Source organism: Musca autumnalis, unplaced genomic scaffold (genome assembly GCF_047663935.1).
Source record: "Musca autumnalis isolate F117 unplaced genomic scaffold, ASM4766393v1 scaffold_4, whole genome shotgun sequence".
In the NCBI taxonomy this organism is placed as follows: domain Eukaryota; kingdom Metazoa; phylum Arthropoda; class Insecta; order Diptera; family Muscidae; genus Musca; species Musca autumnalis.
The window spans coordinates 211,550,435-211,574,751 of NW_027411977.1; the positions used below are offsets into that span (position 1 = coordinate 211,550,435).

The 24,317-nt window shown below is 24.8% G+C and overlaps 1 protein-coding gene and 1 long non-coding RNA gene across 5 annotated transcripts in view; one reads left to right on the forward strand and one right to left on the reverse strand.

The window, feature by feature from the left end:
- Positions 1–24,317, reverse strand: part of Ten-m (teneurin transmembrane protein Ten-m) — a 373,522-nt gene that overhangs the window by 55,082 nt on the left and 294,123 nt on the right. The gene's annotated exons all lie outside the window — the stretch shown is intronic.
- LOC141403410 (uncharacterized) lies at positions 20,543–20,832 on the forward strand. Its single transcript, XR_012412790.1, has 2 exons — positions 20,543–20,669; positions 20,762–20,832. It is a non-coding gene; the product is annotated as an uncharacterized lncRNA (long non-coding RNA).

Sequence of the window (24,317 nt, forward strand, 5' to 3'; positions counted from 1 at the left end):
AGGCTTTAAATTTTCTTTTTATTTATTGATTTGTCACCCAAGGAGACGTTTATATACATACATATATACACACATACATGGGAGTTGTAAAAACCCCAAATTAAGTCCTTAAAATGGTATAGACAGTGATTTGCAATTAAAAAGAAAGCCTTAAAGTAGGCTATAAAATATTTCGGTTTGCCTTTAAAATAATAAAAACGAAGCAAGAAATAGGCTTAGAATATTAAATGAATCATAAGTGGCCTTAAATTAGGATTCGCATTACAAGAAATGCCTAAAAATATGCTGTAAAAATAAACAACTTCAGCCTAATAGTAGGCAATACAAATTAAATACTGAACAAATTAGATTATAAAGGAGTGTAGTGTTATTATTCAACATTATGGTAAATTTTAGCCAAAAAGTATGCTTTGATTTTTATTTAAAATACCATAAAGCATTTATTTATTAGGAAATATTTAAAGAGAATAGGACCAAATAAATAAATAAATAAATAAATAAATAAATAAATAAATAAATAAATAAATAAATAAATAAATAAATAAATAAATAAACAAATAAATAAATAAATAAATAAATAAATAAATAAATAAATAAATAAATAAATAAATAAATAAATAAATAAATAAATAAATAAATAAATAAATAAATAAATAAATAAATAAATAAATAAATAAATAAATAAATAAATAAATAAATAAATAAATAAATAAATAAATAAATAAATAAATAAATAAATAAATAAATAAATAAATAAATAAATAAATAAATAAATAAATAAATAAATAAATAAATAAATAAATAAATAAATAAATAAATAAATAAATAAATAAATAAATAAATAAATAAATAAATAAATAAATAAATAAATAAATAAATAAATAAATAAATAAATAAATAAATAAATAAATAAATAAATAAATAAATAAATAAATAAATAAATAAATAAATAAATAAATAAATAAATAAATAAATAAATAAATAAATAAATAAATAAATAAATAAATAAATAAATAAATAAATAAATAAATAAATAAATAAATAAATAAATAAATAAATAAATAAATAAATAAATAAATAAATAAATAAATAAATAAATAAATAAATAAATAAATAAATAAATAAATAAATAAATAAATAAATAAATAAATAAATAAATAAATAAATAAATAAATAAATAAATAAATAAATAAATAAATAAATAAATAAATAAATAAATAAATAAATAAATAAATAAATAAATAAATAAATAAATAAATAAATAAATAAATAAATAAATAAATAAATAAATAAATAAATAAATAAATAAATAAATAAATAAATAAATAAATAAATAAATAAATAAATAAATAAATAAATAAATAAATAAATAAATAAATAAATAAATAGATAAATAAATAAATAAATAAATAAATAAATAAATTAATTAATTAATTAATTAATTAATAAATAAACAAATAAATATTTCAATTGAAAATGCTTTCACCTAAATTTTAGGAAAATTTAATTCAAATTTATTGAATCTGAATTGAATTGGGCCTAAATAGGCAAGGTTTGAAAAGTAGGACCAAAAGTATGCTTCAATTATTTCAATTATTTTTATATAAAATTATGTATAATAATTGTTATGCTATTTTTAAAGATATTATTTATTTATTTATTTATTTATTTATTAATTTATTTATTTATTTATGTATTTACTTATTTATTTATTAACGTTAAACACTTTATGTTTTAAATTTCAGTATTACCAATTTTTAAACATCTACTTATTAGGACGTTCGACCTAAAAGTATGCACTATTTTTTAATGTTTTTTGATATTTTTTAATATGTTTACCTAATCTTTAGAATTGGTTTATTTTATCTAAACGAAAAATTAATGCTCAGGTGTTTATCAGAGTTTTGTTTTAAGGAATTCAGCCCAAAAGTATGCACCATTTTTTGCTTACATTTTTTTACAATTACAATTATATTATAATTAATGTTTTGTAATATACTTAAAACCTACATTGGGTTCTAAATTTAAATTTTTTCTGTGACTCTATTATTCTCTCCCACTTCCCCTCCAGCTATGCTTTAAAATATTTCAAATTGTTTAATGGGTAAAACAATCTTCTTTGATTATTGTGTGTGTGTGCATTGACAAATTGACACTGAAATTATATACCACAAAATATGTTAAGCACCATCACCAACATATCTATGGAAATAAAAAGATTTTTGTTGTTGTTTTTTGTTTTTGTGATTATAAAATGATTTCCTTCGATTCCTCTTAAAATATCACGTGTCTTTCGTGGAACAAACAAATCTATTTATCAAACAAACCGACAAAATCATACAAATCTTATATTAGTGATGGGATGTTAGTGTGTGTGTGATTTCTTGTATAAATCACCATGACAGCCAGCCATAAGAAACTAGCAAAGACGTGCTGCAACAACCGTTCTTACAATGTGTGTAGGTTTGCTAACTGTATACCAACAATGTTGTCAATGCCTAAAAGTAAGCAACATTAAATATGATCTACGTATGTATGTTGGGTGTTTGTAGCTAGGTTACCGGGGATTGTGGGCACGTTTTTTTGCTGCGTTACCAACTGACTGGCTGGCTGGCTGAGAAGCAATGAGGCAAACACACGTTTAAACCATAAAACAAGTGGGCCGTTACAAATGTGGATCAAGTCGAAAGCCTAATGGTATGCTTTAAATGTAATACAGACAAGAAAAAGAAACCAGAAGAAGATGATGCTGGAGCCAAAGCAAAAAGTTTATCTTAAGATATTTTACATGAAAAACTAGTTTACCAAGAAAACAAAACGTATCTCCCAGGCAGCCATAAGTGTAGATGACATATGTGAAGTATACTTTTTTGAGGGGAGGCTCACGTTTAGTTTGTTGTTTGAAGGGGGGTGAAAATTGGAGGAAAACATTTGTAAATATAAATAAAATAAAAAGGTAAATGTTTTTCCGGTTTTCATACTTGTGATAATAAATCATAGGAAAAGGCTTGCTTGCACAAAAAAAGCGACTGCCTGAATATAGGCTTTAAATTAGAATATTTGTTTTTGTGGTTGTATATCTTAAGGGATAGAAGGAATACAAATACTCAACTGATTGTTAATGATGGTATTTTACATTTTGACAGTTATCAGTGGTTGCTTGTAAGACTTCAATTTTCTTTATGGATATTTGGGTAAATGTGTCAGATTTAAGGAGGCCCCAGGCCTTAAGGCTAAAGTGTTTATTTTATTAAACCTTGATATAAATAAATTGCTTTGCATTTGGTTGTCTCCATAATTTAGCTTTGAGCTCTAAGAAAAACAAATGTGTTTAAATGAATTTTCAAAAAAAAAAAAAAATCCATTTGAAACTGTGGCTCATGGAGTCCCAATGAGAAGCGGAGGGATGGAGTGTGAATAACACCCACACAAAGCTCTTAAAACGTTTTAATAAATGACATTTTATATTTTGTTCATTTCTTCTTCGTCTTATTTTACTTTCATTCTGTTTTTGGTAATATCTTCTTAGAATATGTTTTTCTTTTCTTTGTGGTAATTTATTATACAACAAAATATTTTGCATATAAAAAATATGCTCAATGCTATTGACATTTTATAAATTATTGTGTGGCAGGGAGAAAAAACGAGGCGCCCAGGATCTTAGGAAATTTTCCCTGCATACCTCCCAAATGGAGAAAGTGGGCATTATTTGGAAAATATCTGCTCATTTATTACACACACACACAGACACACGAATGAGGTCAAAAATGTATTAGTTTTCATTTTTTTCCCATTTTAATGGAAATTCTGAAAAACATGTGTAAATAATAAATTTATTTCCGGGGAAATTAAGCTGTTAACCGGCAAAAGGCAGGCAGAGGAGACCAGAATCAGATGGATGGCTGGCTGGCTGGCTGAATGAATGTCTGTCTAATCAGCCTGCCATCCAGGCAACTATTGTTTTCATATTTTTCATCATCAATATTAGATGATTTGTTATTCCCCGAACAATGAATATCATAATAATGTACTATTCCCTCTCTATCTCCCACCCTCCATGTGGCAAAAAAACTTCAACTATAAATCAGAAGTGATATAAGCATACTTTTAGGAGCAATAAACTTATAAGCTGTCTATAGCCAGAACCATAGAAGTTGATATTTGCACATTAGTAATGTTAGAAAGCTTCATGTCCCCCATATCACTCACCTTCCCTTCCCTTCATTTCATTCCTCTTGAACACATAAACGAATATGCAAAGTAAGGAAGGGAATGAAGGGTTTAGTGAGGGGCCATCATTGGAGAGCTATTTTGTAGTTTTTCGTACGGCATCAATGGGCCACAATGCAATAAAATTGGCAAAATTATTGAAAGAAGGAAGAAAGAAGCAGAACTATAAGAGGTGGTTCATATTTCTGGCGTTATTACGGAAATTATTAATATATGAAGCATAGTTTTTGGGGTGATGGAAAATGGAATAATTTCAATTGTTAGTAAATTCATAAGATTTTTCATTTTCACAGAATGTGTAAAAATATGTTAAATTTTTCACAAAAAAATCAGAGCATAATTTTAGGGTTAAATAATTTAAATTTCAGAAATATGTGCCTTAATATTTAAAAATCCTTGGGACTCACAATTTCATGGGAAAACTAATAATAAGATTACTAAAAGTTTTATACCAAAAATCGTAGCCTACTTTTAGGACGAGTTTTCTAAAAAATATAATAAATATTATATACATTTTAAAATAAATAATAATGAAATAATTTAAAAAAAATAGACAATTCATAAAAATTTTAATTTTAACAAAAGTATTTTACTTTTTTATAAATAGTTTACAATTCTTCATTAAAAACCACAGCATAGTTTTAGGATTAATTTCTTAAAAAGTTTTAGAAAAATGTTCCATAATATTTCCAGTTGGTTTAAAATATAAAAAAAATATATTAAAAAATATGTTAATACTATCACTTATATATCAAAACTATAGTTGCCTAGTTTTAGGCCATTTTTGTAATAAAAATGAAAAATTGAAATAATTTGAAAAATCGTAATAATTTAATAATAACAATTTTTATTTTCGTAAAATGCATTAAATATTCTATAAAAATTAAAAAAAAAATAAAATAAAAATCATACTTTTAGGATGACATTGTTGTTCTGAATTTAACAAAACGCTCCCCAGAAATCTGTTTTACATAACACAAACACCGTTGTGTGGACCATGTGAAAAACATTCGAGTGTTTTAGGGGAAAACTTTAAACAAATTAATTTTTTCTGCTCATCCCTTTGTTTTATTTCGCATACGGTGGGTGTCCTGTGGGAGAGGCAGATGAGTTTTCCTCTTTTTATGCTTTAATTGTCTGTGTGTTTACAAATACATATGTACCTAGGTCAACTAGCCATCTTCTTAGTGGTATGCAACACTTCTTAAGTTTGTTCAATTGCAGTTTCCCTCCTAAACATATGCAATACATTTATGTTGATACTTTTAGCGGGTGATGTTTTTATTAAAATAAGTTTTAATTTATATTTATTGAGTCTTTTTTATTATTATTTATTATTTTTATTATTAAAATAATATTTTTTAAAAATATTACAATATCAACAATATGTTTATATTGTTTAAAAAAAAAAAAAATGGTTTCTAAAACTTTGCATACTTTTAGGCAATTATTGATTTTTTTAATATTATATTGCCAAACCCTAATACTTTAAAATTCATAAAAATTTTCCATTATTTGTAAATTTGTTATCTCTAAAATATTAGTAGGAGAAACATATTTTTCTCTCTCTCTCTCTGCCCCCTCTATTCCCTTTTGTGACCATTATTATAATTATCGTGGTGCATATTTTTCCATTTGTAATAAATTGTTATTTGGTAATTAATTTACCAGCTTATATGCATTATTGTTTATTTTAATGCGATTTTATGATATAAATTATTAAATATAATTAGCTAAAAATTTTTTGTTGTTTTGATAAAAACAAGCAACTCCCTAAATGCCATTATTATCAATAGCATTTTTTTTAAAACCCTACATATTTATCACCGACTATTTTTTTGGGGAGGAGAGAATAAGTCCCGGGGGGGAGTTGTACTTTGCCACTTTGCAAAATCTACAATTATTTGGGATTTAAGTTTTAAATGTAATTAGACATGTGTGTGCGTGTGGTTTACTTAAATTGACCAGCTAAGTGGTATTAGCGGATAGTGCACTTTGCATTAGCATTGCTGTGAAATGAACGACTAGCTGAACAATATGGCTGAACAAACAAAGTTAAACCCATTAACAAAATATCAACACAAGTAGAATGAAGAAAAAAAATAGGAACAATTGGAGCACATTTTAAGGCTTTCAAGAGCCCACCTACTCAGTTTCGTTTCGTTTTTTGTTTGTCTTGTAACCCAATTTCTTAACTAGTTTAGGTTTTCCATACCTTGTCATGTTTCAATTTCAAATTTAATTGCCTACAATTAGATTAGGCTAAATCACACACCTATATCGCTATATGTACATACATATGTACATCCAACACTAACCCACATTTCCCCCTCTCTCTCAAAGGGCGTTTCATAGCTTCTATTCTATTATTAATGTATTGTGTAATTGATACTTTGACGTTTTTACTAGGCCTATTAGTGGTGAAATTATTTGTCTTAACCCCCCTTGTAATGAGAGAAAGAGAATTTTTAAATAATCTGCAGTTTAAAGGGGGGCCTGAGAAGGAGTATGAAATATATTTGTAAACTATTTTGTGTTTCAGAGATATGTAACATTAATTAAAGAAAATTTAATTTTGGTTAAAGTGACATTTACTCACACACACACACATGAAGGGATTATTAAGTTAGCCAGTCAAAGAGATAATTCAGGTAATTTGAAATAATAAGGGAATTTTTAATTTGTTTTGATTTTTTTTTAAATTTGAAAACAAAAAAAATCTATTATTTAAAGAAGCCACTCGCCTAAATGTAGTCAACAAATGAATTATTTGTATTATTGACCCTAAAAGTATACTTAAAATATTGCATTATTACACAAGTGAAAAAAAAAACAAAAAAGGCTATAAAATTCTAATTTTTTATTATTTTTAAATTATAATCCAATAGTTAAATTCCATATTTATTTAAATATGACCTTAGTGGAACGATTTTGAAAAGGTGAACCTAAAAGTATGCTTCAATTGTCAAACTAAAACATAAATTTACCTTCATAACAATATAGATTAAATTCAATAAATTTTTGTTAATGTTTATCGATATATTTTAAATAAATATATATTGTAAATATATTATTCAATAATCTTGGATTCAAAAAAAAAAAAAAAAAAAAAAAATTAAATAAATGTGGATTTTTCAAAAAATATGTTTTCAATAGTCTTGGATTTTGTAAAAAAATATTTTTTCTATAATCGTGGTTTTTCTAAATAATTTTCAATAGTCGTGGATTTTTTAGAAAATATTTTTTCAATAAATGTGAATTTTTTTCAATATTTTTCAATGAACGGGGTTTTTCTAAATAATTGTCAATAATCGTGGATTTTTAAAAAAAAATTTTTATAATTGTGGATTTTTTAAAAAAATATTTTTTTTTTAATAATCGTCGATTTTTTAAAAAAATATTTTTCCAATAATCGTAAATTTTTTTAAAATATATTTTTTCAATAATCGTGGATTTTTTAAAAAAAATTTTCAAAAACATGGATTTTTTTTAAAAAATATTTTTTTTAATAATCGTCGATTTTTTAAAAAATATTTTTCCAATAATCGTGGATTTTTTTTAAAAAATATTTTTTTAAATAATCGTGAATTTTTTTGAATATTTTTTTAAATAATCGTGGATTTTTTTGAATATTTTTTTAATAATCCTGGATTTTTTAAAAAATATTTTTTCAATAATCGTGGACTTTTTAAAAAAATATTTTTTCAATAATCGTGGATTTTTTAAAAAATATTTTTTCAATAATCGTGGTTTTTTTAAAAAAATATTTTTTTAATAATCGTCGGTTTTTTAAAAAATATTTTTCCAATAATCGTAGATTTTGAAATTTTTTTTTCAATAATCGTGGATTTTTTAAAAAATATTTTTTTAATAATCGTCGATTTTTTAAAAAAATATTTTTCCAATAATCGTAAATTTTTTTAAAATATATTTCTTTCAATAATCGTGGATTTTTTAAAAAAAATTTTCAAAAACATGGATTTTTTTAAAAAATATTTTTTTTTAATAATCGTCGATTTTTTAAAAAATATTTTTCCAATAATCGTGGATTTTTTTAAAAAATATTTTTTTAAATAATCGTGGATTTTTTTGAATATTTTTTTAAATAATCGTGGATTTTTTTGAATATTTTTTTTTAATAATCGTGGATTTTTTAAAAAATATTTTTTCAATAATCGTGGACTTTTTAAAAAAATATTTTTTCAATAATCGTGGATTTTTTAAAAAATATTTTTTCAATAATCGTGGTTTTTTTAAAAAAATATTTTTTTAATAATCGTCGGTTTTTTAAAAAATACTTTTCCAATAATCGTAGATTTTTCAATTTTTTTTTTCAATAATCGTGGATTTTTTAAAAAATATTTTTTCAATAATCGTGGATTTGTTAAAAAATATTTTTTTAATAATCGTGGACTTTTTAAAAAAAAAATATTTTTTCAATAATCGTGGATTTTTTAAAAAATATTTTTTCAATAATCGTGGACTTTTTAAAAAAATATTTTTCCAATAATCGTAGATTTTTTAAAATATATTTTTTCAATAATCGTGGATTTTTTAAAAAATATTTTGAAAATAATCGTCGATTTTTTAGAAAATATTTTTTCAATAAATGTAGTTTTGTTTCAAATATTTTTCAAAAAACGTCGATTTTTTAAAAAAATATTTTTTTAAATAATCGTGGAATTTTTAGAATAATTTTTTTAATAATCGTGGATTTTTTAAAAAAAATATTTTTTCAATAATCGTGGATTTTCTAAAAAATATTTTTTCAATAATCGTGGACTTTTTAAAAAAATATTTTTCCAATAATCGTGGGTTTTTTAAAAAATATTTTTTCTATAATCGTGGATTTTTTTAAAAATATTTTTTCAATTATCTTGGATTTTTTAAAAAATATTTTTTCAATAATCGTGGATTTTTTAAAAAATATTTTTTCTATAATCGTGGACTTGTTAAAAAAATATTTTTTCAATAATCGTGGATTTTTTAAAAAATATTTTTTCAATAATCGTGGATTTTTTAGAATAATTTTTTTAATAATCGTGGATTTTTTAAAAAACACTTTTTCAATAATCGTGGACTTTTTAAAAAAATATTTTTTCAATAATCGTGGATTTTTTAAAAAATATTTTTTTCAATAATCGTGGACTTTTTAAAAAAATATTTTTTCAATAATCGTGGATTTTTTAAAAAATATTTTTTTCAATAATCGTGGACTTTTTAAAAAAATATTTTTTCAATAATCGTGGATTTTTTAAAAAATATTTTTTCAATAATCGTGGATTTTTTTATCGATATATTTTAAATAAATGTATACATTATAAATAAACAAAATTATTCTACACCCAATGACAGGGACTTTTCAGCCCCTGTATTTCAACCCATACACATTTACTTCCTTCCTCCGCTCTCATTCCATCGCCCCCAAAAATCCACAACATTTACTTTTGCTATTGTAGTTCAACAACAACCACCACTATTTGTCGAAAACATTAAAAGTGGGCGCCAAAAATTATGCCATAGTTTTTGGGAAAGTTTTGAGACAACTATTACAGCACATCCATCCATTCTTTCATTCATTCATACATCAATCTATTCAACTTTTCCCAAGGATAGTGAAAAATTTTGGATGTAGAACATCTTTAGCACAACAGCATTTCGTAGAACAAAGTTGATGGAATGTTTTTGGTACATAGTTTTAGGCGCCATGTAATATAATAATTGCAAAAGACTGTAGTTGACAGCTGTTAGCTGCCAAATAATAATACCACGGCATTACAACAACCAACCAACCAAGATAATTCATCTATCAGCCAGTCAACAAACAACCCTGGGAAAGTAATAGAAATAAAATTAAATGATGTTCATAGTTTCGTTCGCTTAACTATACGGAAAAGCGAAAAGGCTTGCAGCACCGTGAGACTGGCAAAAGTTGGGAAAGAGATAAGGAAGAGAAACAAGATGAAGTTACAATATTTTTGACACATAGCAAATAAACATGACATTAATTGTTAGGTTTTGAGAACATTATTTTTGGGCGAGAGAAACATTATAACCCATTGCTATTGTTAACCATGGCATACTTTTAGGTGGTAATATTGAAATAAGGTTGTATATCTAACCCACCACCTTTTAACATAGATTTTTAAGGCAATTCCTTAAAATAAAGGGATTTATTGAAGGTTCTTAAGCAGGGAATATTTTTACACATATGTATGTAGATTTATAAGCTGACATTTCCCTTTTCCACCTATTAAATTACATGTGTTTTCGAAGTGTTGTCCCGTTTGTGTATATGGAGGAGCAGGGCCGCATTGTTCCTTTTTAATTATGCTTTGAAATTTCATTTTACCTCTAATTACCTTCTTATGTGTCATGACAAATTCAAGCTCATTTTCATATACAAAGGACCATACATACACACAAACACATAAGTAACAAGGCAGATAGATGGGTATTACCCAATAGAAAATTGCTTCAAGAAATCATTGATGAATCCAGAAAGACCACAGAAATATTCTTGAAAACCTAATTTATAAAAATTATTTTTTTCTATTAACGTGGATTCTTTTAAAAAATATTTTTTTAAAAAAAGTGGATTTTTTAAAAAAATTATTTTTTCTAAAAACATTTATTTTGTAAAAAATATTTTTTCTGTAAACGTGGATTTTTTAGAGAATATTTTAATAAACGTGGATTTAAAAAAAAATATTTTTTCCTTAAAATTGAATTTTTTAAAACTATTTCTTCTATAAACGTGGATTGTTTTAAGAGAATATTTTTTATTAATAAACTGATTAAAAAAAAAAAAATTCCAATAATTTTGGATTTTTTAAAAAATATTTCTCTAATAATCGTGGAAATATTTTTAAAATATTTTTTTTCAACAATCGTGGATTTTTAAAAAAATATTTTTCAATAATTGTGGATTTTTATAAAATACATTTCAATTATCGTGGTTTTTTAAAAAAATATTTTTTTTACATAAAAATGGTTTTTTAAAAAATATTTTTTCAATAATCTTGATTTTTTTTAAAAATATTTTTTCAATAAAAGTGGATTTTTTAAAAAAATATTTTTTCAATAAACGTGGATTTTTTTAAAAATATTTTTTCAATAAACGTGGATTTTTTAAAAAAATATTTTTTTCAATAAACGTGGATTTTTTAAAAAATATTTTTTCAATAAACGTGGATATTTTAAAAAATATTTTTTTAATAAACGCGGATTTTTTAAAAAATATTTTTTCAATAATCTTGGATTTTTAACTTTTTTTTCATAATTGTGAATTTTTTAAAAATTAATTTTTCAACAATCGTGGATTTTTTAAAAATTAATTTTTCAATAATCGTGAATTTTTTCAAAATTAATTTTTCAATAATCGTGGATTTTTTAAAAATTAATTTTTCAATAATCGTGGATTTTTTAGAAATTATTTTTTTTACTATCGTGGATTTTTTAAAAAATATTTTTTCAATAATCGTGGATTTTTTAAAAATTAATTTTTCAATAATCGTGGATTTTTTAAAAATTAATTTTTCAATAATCGTGGATTTTTTAAAAATTAATTTTTCAATAATCGTGGATTTTTTAAAAATTAATTTTTCAATAATCGTGGATTTTTTTAAAAATTAATTTTTCAATAATCGTAGATTTTTTAAAAATTAATTTTTCAATAATCGTGGATTTTTTAAAAATTAATTTTTCAATAATCGTAGATTTTTTAAAAATTAATTTTTCAATAATCGTGGATTTTTTAAAAATTAATTTTTCAATAATCGTAGATTTTTTTAAAATTAAGTTTTCAATAATCGTGGATTTTTTAAAAATTAATTTTTCAATAATCGTAGATTTTTTAAAAATTAATTTTTCAACAATCGTGGATTTTTTAAAAATAAATTTTTCAACAATCGTGGATTTGTTAAAAATTAATTTTTCAATAATCGTGGATTTTTTAAAACTTAATTTTTCAATAATCGTGGATTTTTTAAAAATGAATTTTTCAATAATCGTGGATTTTTTAAAAATTAATTTTTCAATAATCGTGGATGTTTTAAAAATTAATTTTTCAATAATCGTGGATTTTTTTAAAATTAATTTTTCAATAATCGTGGATTTTTTAAAAATTAATTCTTCAATAATAGTGGATTTTTTAAAAATTAATGTTTTAATAATCGTGGATTTCTTAAAAATTAATTTTTCAATAGTCGTGGATTTTTTAAAAATTAATTTTTCAATAATCGTGGATTTTTTAAAAATTAATTTTTCAATAATCGTGGATTTTTTAAAAATTAATTTTTCAATAATCGTGGATATTTTTTTAAATTAATTTTTCAATAATCGTGGATTTTTTTAAAAATTAATTTTTCAATAATCGTGGATTTTTTAAAAATTAATTTTTCAATAAATGTGGATTTTTTAAAAATTAATTTTTCAATAATCTTGGATTATTTAAAAATTAATTTTTCAATAATCGTGGATTTTTTAAAAATTAATTTTTCAATAATCGTGGATTTTTTAAAAATTAATTTTTCAATAATCGTGGATTTTTTAAAAATTAATTTTTCAATATTCGGGATTTTTTAAAAATTAATTTTTCAATAATCGTGGATTTTTTAAAAATTAATTTTTCAATAATCGTGGATTTTTTAAAAATTAATTTTTCAATAATCGTGGATTTTTTAAAAATTAATTTTTCCAATAATCGTGGATTTTTTAAAAATTATTTTTTCCAATAATCGTGGATTTTTTAAAAATTAATTTTTCCAATAATCGTGGATTTTTTTAAAAATTAATTTTTCAATAATCGTGGATTTTTTAAAAATTAATTTTTCAATAATCGTGGATTTTTTAAAAATTATTTTTTCAATAATCGTGGATTTTTTAAAAATTAATTTTTCAATAATCGTGGATTTTTTAAAAATTAATTTTTCAATAATCGTGGATTTTTTAAAAATTAATTTTTCAATAATCGTGAAAAACTTTATTCATGGAATAATTTTTCCCAAAATGTCTCCAATGATTGTCAATTCTACTGGGTACTAAACATACCTCTCTAAACCTCAACATGTCTATACAAATGTCTTTTCATTTATATGTATGTATGCAATTTGTCAATCAGTTAATGTGCTTGTAATGTGGCACATCATTGTGCTCATATACATGCGTTTGTGTTAATAAAATCCCTTGCCGGTGATAGCAATTCCATGTGCTCCTTTCTCCACTTCTTCTTCTTCTTTTTCACCTTCTTTCTAATGCTAATAGTGATGATGCCAATGCATTTGACAAAATGTTATAAAAGCTAATGAGCCATATTGATTAGTAGTCCTAAGTCTTTTACTGACATTAAAACAAAAACAACAACAACATCTTCTATTACATATAAAGTTCTGTCTGTGCAGGTGTTTGTGTGTGTGTGTGTGTGGGTATTGAATTATGTTGTCTGTTAATTAGTTAGGCTTTCTTGTCATTATCATTATCAGTAATGTTACCGCAAAAATGGTTAAGAAAAATAAAAATGGAAATCAAGGAAACTAATATAAAAAGCACTTGGCTAAGATATTAATTTTGCCTGAAAGTAGGCAGCATTAATGGGATTTAGTGGGTCTACACACAATGGCAAGCTATTTACAAACATTTTTTTTAATGGTGTCTACTACAATTAAATATTTATAAGCATTTGTTATCCCAAAATTAACATTGTGGAAATGTGTTTCAATATTTAAGAAAAATATATTTTATGTTTAAACGTTTTTCCACATTTCTTGTATAAGCTTTCCCATCTTCCCCAAAATTTAAAATCAAAATTTAAAATTTCTAACCAAAAAATCAAAAATTCTCGAAAAAAATCCATATAGATTTTCTTCAAAAAAAAAAACTTTCTTTTTTCGTTACGCTTTAATATTTGCTGTTTCCTTCTTGTTTTCTTCTTCCCCCCCCCCCCTCCAATACCCTGTTTACCAAAAATATACAACAGACAAACAGAGACATACACACATACAAGTTAATATATTATGCACATAATTTATATAAAAAAAAAAACTTTGGCACATATGTTGGGTTATACTTCATTACGATTCCCTCTTCAGTTTTTCCTTCACTCCATGCTTGCTTTTGTGTACATTTTCTTCTTCTTTTACAATTTTTTAAAACTTTATGATTTTCCTGTTTTATTTGGGTTTTGCTGGATGTTTTTTTTTTGTGAAAGGTTTTTCTTAGGAAATCCTTTTGCCTTGGCTTCTTACCACACACACATATGTGTATCTATTATTGTTATTATTTTCAACTCACACACACACACAAAAGAAGCGGCAAACATAAAAAAGAGGCCAAAAACTGTAAAAAAGGTCACTTGGCTTGGCTAAGAATGAGAAACCTTGTATAATAATTTGTGGAAACTTTGTTTGAGAGATAAACGAATTCTTTTTTTTTTGGGTAAGGCCAACAGAACAGAAATGAAAGTTCAACATATGGGCAACAACACAAAGAGAGAGAGAGAAAGAGACCAAGACAATATAAATAAGTTTAAAGGAAAATTAAAGCATACTTTGAGGGATTGTAGCAAAAGGGAAATAATTGTGTTTATGAAATGGAAAGTCTGATAATATGTCATATAGGAAATTTTGTTTTGGAGGTCAAAAGGCAATGGCTTAAGATGGGGAACGGATCTCGTAGAAAAAAATTAAAGCATACTTTTAGGAAAATATTTTTTATTTTGGTTTAAAATATCTATTGAATAGAATATTGTCAAACAGATATTAAAAAATTGATATTTTGAAAAAAGACGGATTATGGAAATATTTTTGAGAAATTTCGAAATATAAAAATATGCCATAAAAGGAAATTTTTTACTTTTCTTAAAATTTCCCAAAAGGGAAATTTCTGTTTTTGCTTCTAAAATGCTTACGTTTATTTCGGAGACTTCAAGAATGAAATATTTTTTTGAAAATTCCTCAAAACAAAAATTTCCCTTAAAGGGAAAATTTCCCCTAAAATTTCCCAAAAGGGAAATTTTGGTTTTTTGCTTCGTAAATTCTTGGTTTGTCTCAGGGACTCCAAAATGAAGGTTATTTTTGAAAAATTCCCTAAAACGAAAATTTCCCATAAAGGGAAGTTTTTATTTTTGATGAAAATTTTCAAATTTATTAAAAATTCTTCAAAACAAAAACTTCCCTTAAAGGGAAATTTTAATTTTTGCACCAAAATTAAAATTTCTGATGTTTTTGTTTACAAAATGAGAATTTCCATTGAAAACAAAAATTTCCCCTAAAATTTCCCAAAAGGGAAATTTTTGTTTTTTGCTTCGTAAATTCTTAGCTTGTCTCAGGGACTCCCAAATGAAAGTTATTTTTGGAAAACTCCCTAAAATGAAAATTTTCCATAAAGGGAAGTTTTTATTTTTGATGACAATTTTTAAAATTTATTAAAAAATTCCTCAAAACAAAAACTTCCCTTAAAGGGAAATTTTTATTTTTGCACCAAAATTAAAATTTCTGGTGTTTTTGGGTATGGCTGTTTAGAAAATAGCAATTTCTATTGAAAACAAAAATTTCCCTAAAATTTCCCAAAAGGGAAATTTTTGTTTTTTGTTTCTTAAATTCTTAGTTTTTCTCAGGGACTTCCAAATTAGAGTTATTTTTGAAAAATTCCCTAAAACGAAAATTTCCCATAAAGGGAAGTTTTTATTTTTGATGGAAATTGTCAAATTTATTAAAAAATTCCTCAAAACAAAAACTTTTCTTTAAAGGGAAATTTTTATTTTTCTGATGTTTTTGGGTATAGCTGTTTGTTAAATAGCAATTTCCATTGAAAACAAAAATTTCCCCTAAAATTTCCCAAAAGGGAAATTTTTGTTTTTTGCTTCGTAAATTCGTGGTTTGTCTCAGGGACTCCCAAAATAAAGTTATTTTTGAAAAAATTCCCTAAAACGAAAATTTCCTATACAGGGAAATTTTTATTTTTGATGGAAATTTTCAAATTTTATTAAAAATTCCTCAAAACAAAAACTTCCCTTAAAGGGAAATTTTTATTTTTCTGATGTTTTTGGGTATGGCTGTTTACAAAAAGCAATTTCCATTGAAAACAAAAATTTCCCCTAAAATTTCCCAAAAGGGAAATTTTTGTTTTTGCACCAAAATTAAAATTTCTGCTGTTTTTGAGTATGGCTGTTTAAAAAAATAACAATTTCCATTGAAAACAAAAATTTCCCCTAAAATTTCCCAAAAGGGAAATTTATGTTTGTTGCTTCGTAAATTCTTAGTTTGTCTCAGGGACTCCCAAATGAAAGTTATTTTCGAAAAAATCCCTAAAATGAAAATTTCCCATGAAGGGAAGTTTTTATTTTTGAAGGAAATTTTCAAATTTCTTTGATGTTTGTTAGGAAAACTAGTAAAAAATATTTTACAAAAAATTTTCCAAAATGAAATCATGTTTTTTCTAAAATTTAAAATTTTTAAATTTTTATTTTTTTTATAATTTAAATTTTTAAATTTAAATTTTTATATTTTTAATTGTTTAAATTAATTTTTTTGTCACACTGATGTTCCCCCCTTTAAAAGTTTCTTTATCCAAATATTTCCTAATGCAAAAATTTTATTTTTTTGCAAAACTTATTGCCTACTTTTAGGTTAAACTATTTCAAAATTAATCATGATTTTCCATTATCTTGTTAGCAGCCATCATCATGACAATTAGCTTTACCAGCAAATAATTGATGATATTTTTATGAACTTTTTCGCAAGCAGAGAAGCAAAAATTTCTGATGTTAGTGTTAAGTAATTTTCTTAATGTGAAAAGTTTTCAGTTTTCTCATTATTAAAATCGAAGAAAAAAACAAATTTTTTTAAAAATAACACTTTTGGCTAAAAGTTTTTTCTGTCGACTTGCAACTGCAAGTGAAACCTTCAAATAACATGACCGACCACCACCACCATTATTACTTAAGAAATTTCCATTAAAGTTCATAAAATTTCCATGCGAATAATTTTCCAATATTCGTATTATTGTTGTTGTTAAATATAAGTTTTTTTTTTTCTGGCGGAATATGTACAAACATTAATGAGTTGTGTGCTTGAAGATGATGAGGATGTGCAGAAGAAGGTTTTATTTGCTGGCTCCGAAGATTGCATGGATGAAGGATTGCATGAAGAAATAAAGAACTGCAGTTGAGTGCTGAATTTGCCTTAAATACATAAAGTTAACAGCAGCTGACATTTCTGACAGCTGTACGTACATATCACTTTCTTTATTCAAGTTAAAACATATTCCCAAAAAGCATTAAAGTAATTAAATATAATTTTAAGGAGTGATATGGAGAGAAAGTATATAATTTTTTTGTCATGTTTATGTCTTTAAAGAAAAACAATTTGTTAAAAATATGTTGCATACTTTTGGGGATTAAAATTTAAATAAACAGTTTCTTGAGAATATGTCATTATATAACTAGGAGTTGTCATAATTGACAATTGACTGAAACAAGACAAGAAGTAGTGCATATTGTTAGGCTGAAAAATTCTATTTTATTTAGGGCATACTTTTAGGTGGTACATATTAATAAAAACACACAAATAAAAAATATATATGAAATATGTATACAAATATTTTTTTAAATAAAATAAAAACTATTGAAAAAATAAAAATAATTGAAAAAATAAAATAAAAATATCGAAAAAATAGCAAATAAAAATTATTGATAAAATGAAAAAATTTTAATAATACAAATTATTGTATTCTTTCAATAGCTTTCATTTTGTTTTTTATTTTTTCAGTCATTTTTAATTTATTATTTTTTTATATTTTTTATATTTTTTAAAAAATTTTATTTTATTTGGTTAATAATTTTCACGCACATCAAACTCAAATATAGCGTAGAAACGTGCAGTAATTTAAAATCGTACTGCCGTGACATAAAGCGGTTAGCAAACTTATCAGAGAGACTGAAATTTTTGTTAGCATGCAGAAAATGTGGACTAACACCAACACATATCTTAAACTCAACAACAAACTCAAAAACTCTCTTTACTAACCAAAAAGTTTTAAAAGAATTCACGAATATAGAGCAAAAATACCATTCGAAATTATTGAACATCGAAATTAAAGAAACAATCTTAAATACAAAACACACGAAAATAGCCATAAATCACATGAAAAAAACACTAAAATCGACGATGCAGTTAGAAGAATATGAAAATTTCATTAAAAGACAACACACCAGATATCTTCTTCTGACTTCAAACAACAGGGAGAAGCATTCATCAAAATTGAAAAAACTAAAACAAAAAAGTATGGAATCATATGGTCTTAGATTCAACCCTTCGTGGTTCGTAAATAAAACAACCATTACCTTTAATGACGAAAGCATGTGGTTGCTGTCATTAGGCCCAAAATTTGCAATCCCCATTAACAACGTCACATTTTCATCAGTTCAACTGATAGCAGATCTCGAACAATGGGTTCAAACATTGACAGATGATAGACAAAAAGATATATTAAGAACAAAAATAACAAACAGAATATTAACATACAAAAGAATAAACAAAATAAGCCAAAAAGATAAGTTTATACTCAGAATTTTTGATGAAACCAAAAATTTCCTAAGAAGACATAAAGATGAAATAGTCATTACAAAAGCCGATAAAGGCAATAAGACGGTCATAATGTACAAAGAAGATTACAAAAAGGGAATGTGCGAATTATTAGAGGACAAAACTACATATAAGAAAATAAGATCGGATCCAACACAAAAACTACATAGAACAAATAATAAGATTGTTATGGACTTGCACAAGAAAAATTATATCACATCACACGAGAAAATTAAGTTAACAACGCATGCCTCAAATGCGCCAAGACTGTATGGGCTTCCAAAAGTCCACAAACCAAACATGCCTCTAAGACCAATATCATCGTCGATAGAAGTCCCTTGTTATAAATTATCAAAACACATTGGAAACATTCTTCAGAACATAATTTCAAGAAAATATAACATTAAAAATTCATATGAATTAAAGAAGAATCTGGATGGAATCATACTTGACGACAAAGACATTTTAGTATCCTTCGACGTGGTATCGTTATTTACAAACATACCGATTCATTTAGCGATTAACAATATAATGACACACTGGACAACCATAGAAAAATTTACAAAAATTCCCAAATCACAGTTTTTAAAAATATTACAATTCTGCCTCAACGACAACAATTATTTTATGTACGACGACAGCTTTTACACACAAATATATGGTATGCCAATGGGCAACCCCCTATCTCCAACAATTGCCGACATTGTTCTAGATAGTCTTTTAACACAAATAGTAGATGATCTGGAAAAGCAACACATAAAGTTCAAGTATTTAACAAAATATGTAGACGATATGTTTGCTATAATTAAGAAAGGAGACGAATTGCATATATTAAAAGCGCTAAATAGTTATCATACAAAATTAAATTTCACTATAGAGATGGAAGAGAACAATTGCATACCTTTTTTAGACTTAAAAATACACAAAGTTGGAAACAAACTACATACAGATTGGTACACAAAACCCACATCATCAGGACGAATAATGAATTTCCATTCCACTCAACCTCTTCAGCAAAAAATCAACACAGCCAACAACTTAATAAATAAAGTATTACAACTTAGCCACGAGGAATTCAGCAATAAAAACATTGCTAAAATCAGGGACATACTCAAAGAAAATGGTTATCCGAACATGATAATAAACAAACTCTTAAATAAATCATCATCCCAGAAAACAAATGAAAACAATACATCTGGCAACACCAAATATTTTAGCATACCTTTCATACCCCGACTAACAGAAACGAATCTAATAAGACAAATAATAAATGAAAATGAAATCAAATTAGCACACAAACCATACAAAACAATATCCACTTTATATACCAAAACAAAATCTAAAATAGATAAACTGGATCAAAATAACATTGTGTACGAGATAACATGTAAAGGGAATGAAGAAGAAAAATGCGGCAGACTATACATTGGGACGACAAAACGAAGCTTAAGTACGAGAGCAAATGAACACAACAATGACATACAAAAAAGAAAACAAACAACAGCACTAGCGCAACATTGCCTTGAAAATAACCACACAGCTGACTTTGACAACATAAACATACTAGACAAAGAGAAAGTGGAGAATAAGCGATATACGTTGGAGAGTTTGAGAATACAACAGAAAATGGATCGTGCAATAAACAGAAAGGAAGATAAAGATAACACCAACGCGATTTACACTTTGGCAATATTCTAATCGTGTTTAAACATCTGTGATTAGTAGTAATAAGGAACTCTGTGATATTTTAACTTAATTTTGGATTATTTTTGCATTTATACAATTAATTGTTTGTGTTGTTTTTATTATTAACCGCAATTATTAATATTTAAATGTAAACCTGACGAGAAATTACTTGTAAGTACCCATTGTTCTTATTACTAAAGAAACAGATAATGAAAAATACGAAAACTAATTATTGCATGTATGTATATTTATGTCGTTGCCAGATCAAATAAAAACTTATCCCTGAAGAAGTTGGAAAAAACCCAACGAAACGTCGGATAGAATAATGAAATAAGTAATTTTTATTTATTTTTCATTGACAATAAAAGGACCTTATAGCCCGATAAGACTGAAGTCTTAAAATATTAGTAAAAATATCCAAAGGTCAATAAAAGCTTTAGAAAATTTGTAATTTAGTTTTAATTTTTGTTTTTTTAATAATTTTCATTTATTTTTTTAATAATTTTAATTTTAGTTTTTGATTCATTTTTTCAATATATATTATTTTTTTAAATTATTTTTAATTTATTTTTTTTTTTTTTCAATTATTATGTTTATGTAGTAATAAATATTAATTAAGGTATAACAACAAAAATTTATAAAAAAAAATAAAAATCAAAAATAATGACATATATAAAAATAAAAAAAAAAATATTAAAAAAAAACGAAATAGAAACAAAAACAATAAATAAATAATAAATAAATAAATAAATAAATATGAATGAATTTTATAAAGATTTCGTTAAACAAATAAAGCTTTTGAAAATATTGCATTTTTTAATTCTTGGAAAAATATTACTTTTAAAATCTTGATTTTTTTTAAATTCTTTAAAAGTTATTTTTTTAAGAGAAATCTTGAAAAAATACTTTTTGAAATAATTACATTTTTGAAATAATTTTTTAAAAAATTTTAATAAATTTTAGTTTAAAAATTCTTTAAAATTTGTATTTCATTATTTTTTAACATTAAATTAAAAAATATATATTTTTTAAATTCTTTAAATTATATATTATTTTAAAATTCTTGAAAATATATATTTTTTTAATTTTTTAAACATTTATTTTTTAAATAATTATAAAAATATTTGTGTCTTATATTTTGGAATTTTCTCTCTTAATATTTTTTTTTTAATTTAATTATCTCTTTTTAATAATTTTTAAAAAAGTACTTGCTGACCTTGAAAAAATATTCGTTTTGAACTTAAAAAATATTTTTTGAGCCTGAAAAAATATATATACTTTTCATCCAATTCTTGAAAAATATTACACATTTTTTTAAAAAATTCCTCAAAAATATTAAAAAAAAAACATCTTAAAAAATTGTAAAATCTTTAAAAAAATTAATATTCTATATATTTTTTTAAAAATTCTTCAAAATATGAAAATGTTTAAAAATTTAATTTTTTTTAATCTACGTTTTCTTTTGAATTTAAAAAAAAAGAAATCCACATTAAAAATTTTTTTAACAAAATCCACGTTTTGTAGGGTATTAAAAACTCCGAGTTTTGTTGGTTACTTAAAAAATATTTTTTAAAAAATCTATGTTTTGTTGGTTACTTAAAAAATGTGTCTTTTTAAATCAACGTTTTGTTGGTAACTTAAAAAATATATTTTTTTAAAAAACTCACGTTTTACTATTTTGTACTTTATCGGAAATATCGAAGGTTACTTAAGAAATACTTAAAAAAAACATGTTTTGTTGGTAAATATTTTTTAAAAAAAAAAATGCGTTTTGTTGGTTACTTTAAAAAAATGTGTCTTTTTAAATCAACGTTTTGTTGGTAACTTAAAAAATATATTTTTTTAAAAAACTCACGTTTTACTATTTTGTACTTTATCGGAAATATCGAAGGCTTCCAATTCTTTTAAAGAAGAAAATTATTGCATAATTTTAGGGCCATCACAATTCCCCAGAAAGTCATTGAAAATTTATTTTTTATTTGGTTATTTTTTCTTAAAGCTTCCTTACATGTCATATTCATCTCTCTTTGTCCCCATGGTATTCTTCCTCTGCCTTTTGTTTTCGTTTTTTTTGTTCTGGCATAATATGGATATGGATTTTGAAATGTAATTAAAATCTTATATATTAATTATGATGTTATGCCAGCCAGGCAAACGCAGCCAAGCAACTTCTTCTATGAATGGCAGATTAACATTCTTGGGAAATTTGTGGTAGATGATGGAGGAGACATACTCATATGTTATGATCCCAGCAATCCCTTTAACTTCAAGTTCACTATGATGAACATAAACCAGGCAGCCAGTCAGTCAGTCAGCCAGCAGTAGCGTCAGCTGCTGTTTAGCAGCAAACTTATGAAGGACATCAAGGGTTTAAGAAGAACATGTGGGTAGTATGTATGTATACCTACATGATTATGTTTATATTTCCATACAATAATCGTCTAAACATTTTTCCTCTGTTCTTCCCTAGTTTGATTTGCAGAACAGCATTCACTCATCATTATTATTATTATTTTTCTTATTATTGTTGTTGTCGTCATCATTATTATGCTAAAGGAAATGCATCTTTAATTTAGTTTCTTTTTTGTCATTTCCTGTATTGCATTGCTGCGAATACACACACATAAATACATCATTTTGCATAGAAATCATGTGAAAAGCTTCTTTTTTACCCCCTCTATGTAAGAAAGAAAAGAAGCAAAAAGTTTGCAACAAAACAAAATATAGAAACGGAAGTCATCAACATAATCATACTCATTTTCAGCTCTCGTTTACAATAATCACATGTTATGTATGTGTGTGTGTGCGGGTGGATGTGTGTGAGTGTGCATTTTTGTATTGTATATACAATAATTTTCCTCTTTTGGGTGTCGTTGTTATTTCAATGGAAATCTTGTTTGCCTGCCACCACACACACACACACTCTTGCATATCCTTTGTAGCCTTTAGAAAATTTTACATTGCAGCACAAAAAAAATTCGTTCAGCGTTTCTTTTCTTTTTCGTTAGAGCAGCTTCCCCTTTTGAATTCTGTTTTTTCATTGACAAAAAACTAGACTTACGGTAAATATAAAAATGGCGTCAAAGCATGAATGACACAACATTTAGAGGGAGGCTGGAAAGCGGAAAGAGAGGTAGGGAAGCTAGGGCATATTATGCTGGTCTTTAGGCAAAAGAAAAAAAGAATCCTTCATCATTTTGTAACCGTGGTTTTAAAGACAGATAACAATTCAGGCTTAGGCGACTACCATGCAAGCACCTTAACAAGGGGGGAGATTTGCAGTAGCTGGCGGTGGTTTCTGTGTGCAAAAAAAAAAAACCAACCTCGCTCCCCTATCCCTCCCTATGCCATTGTATAACTCTAACTGCAGTAATACATTATTTTAATTAACATTTTCATTATGAGCAGCAGCAAAGTAAGGCCCGAGTAGAAAACTGCTAACGAATGTGAAAGCATAAAGCAAACACACATGCATTCTCACACACACACACAAACATGAAAATTGTATAATGTATTATGTGTGCGGGTATGTTAATGTGCATAAAATACCCATACAGACTACATGACGACTCACTACTGTTTGATTTGACTGTAGACAAAAAAGAAACGCCTTAACATATGCAGTGTAATTTTAATTATATATGCAGATTTCCTTTTTGCAGAGGGTCTTTTTTTGTCTTTGCCTCGATGTTGTTTACTGCTGTCATTATGGCATTCATCCACAAATGACTAAGCCGACAGTAAGTAAGGTAAAAATGTTGGTGTTTTTTTTTTTTGTAAGCTTAAAGAAAAGTGTTGCTCTATGAAATCTTGTTAGCG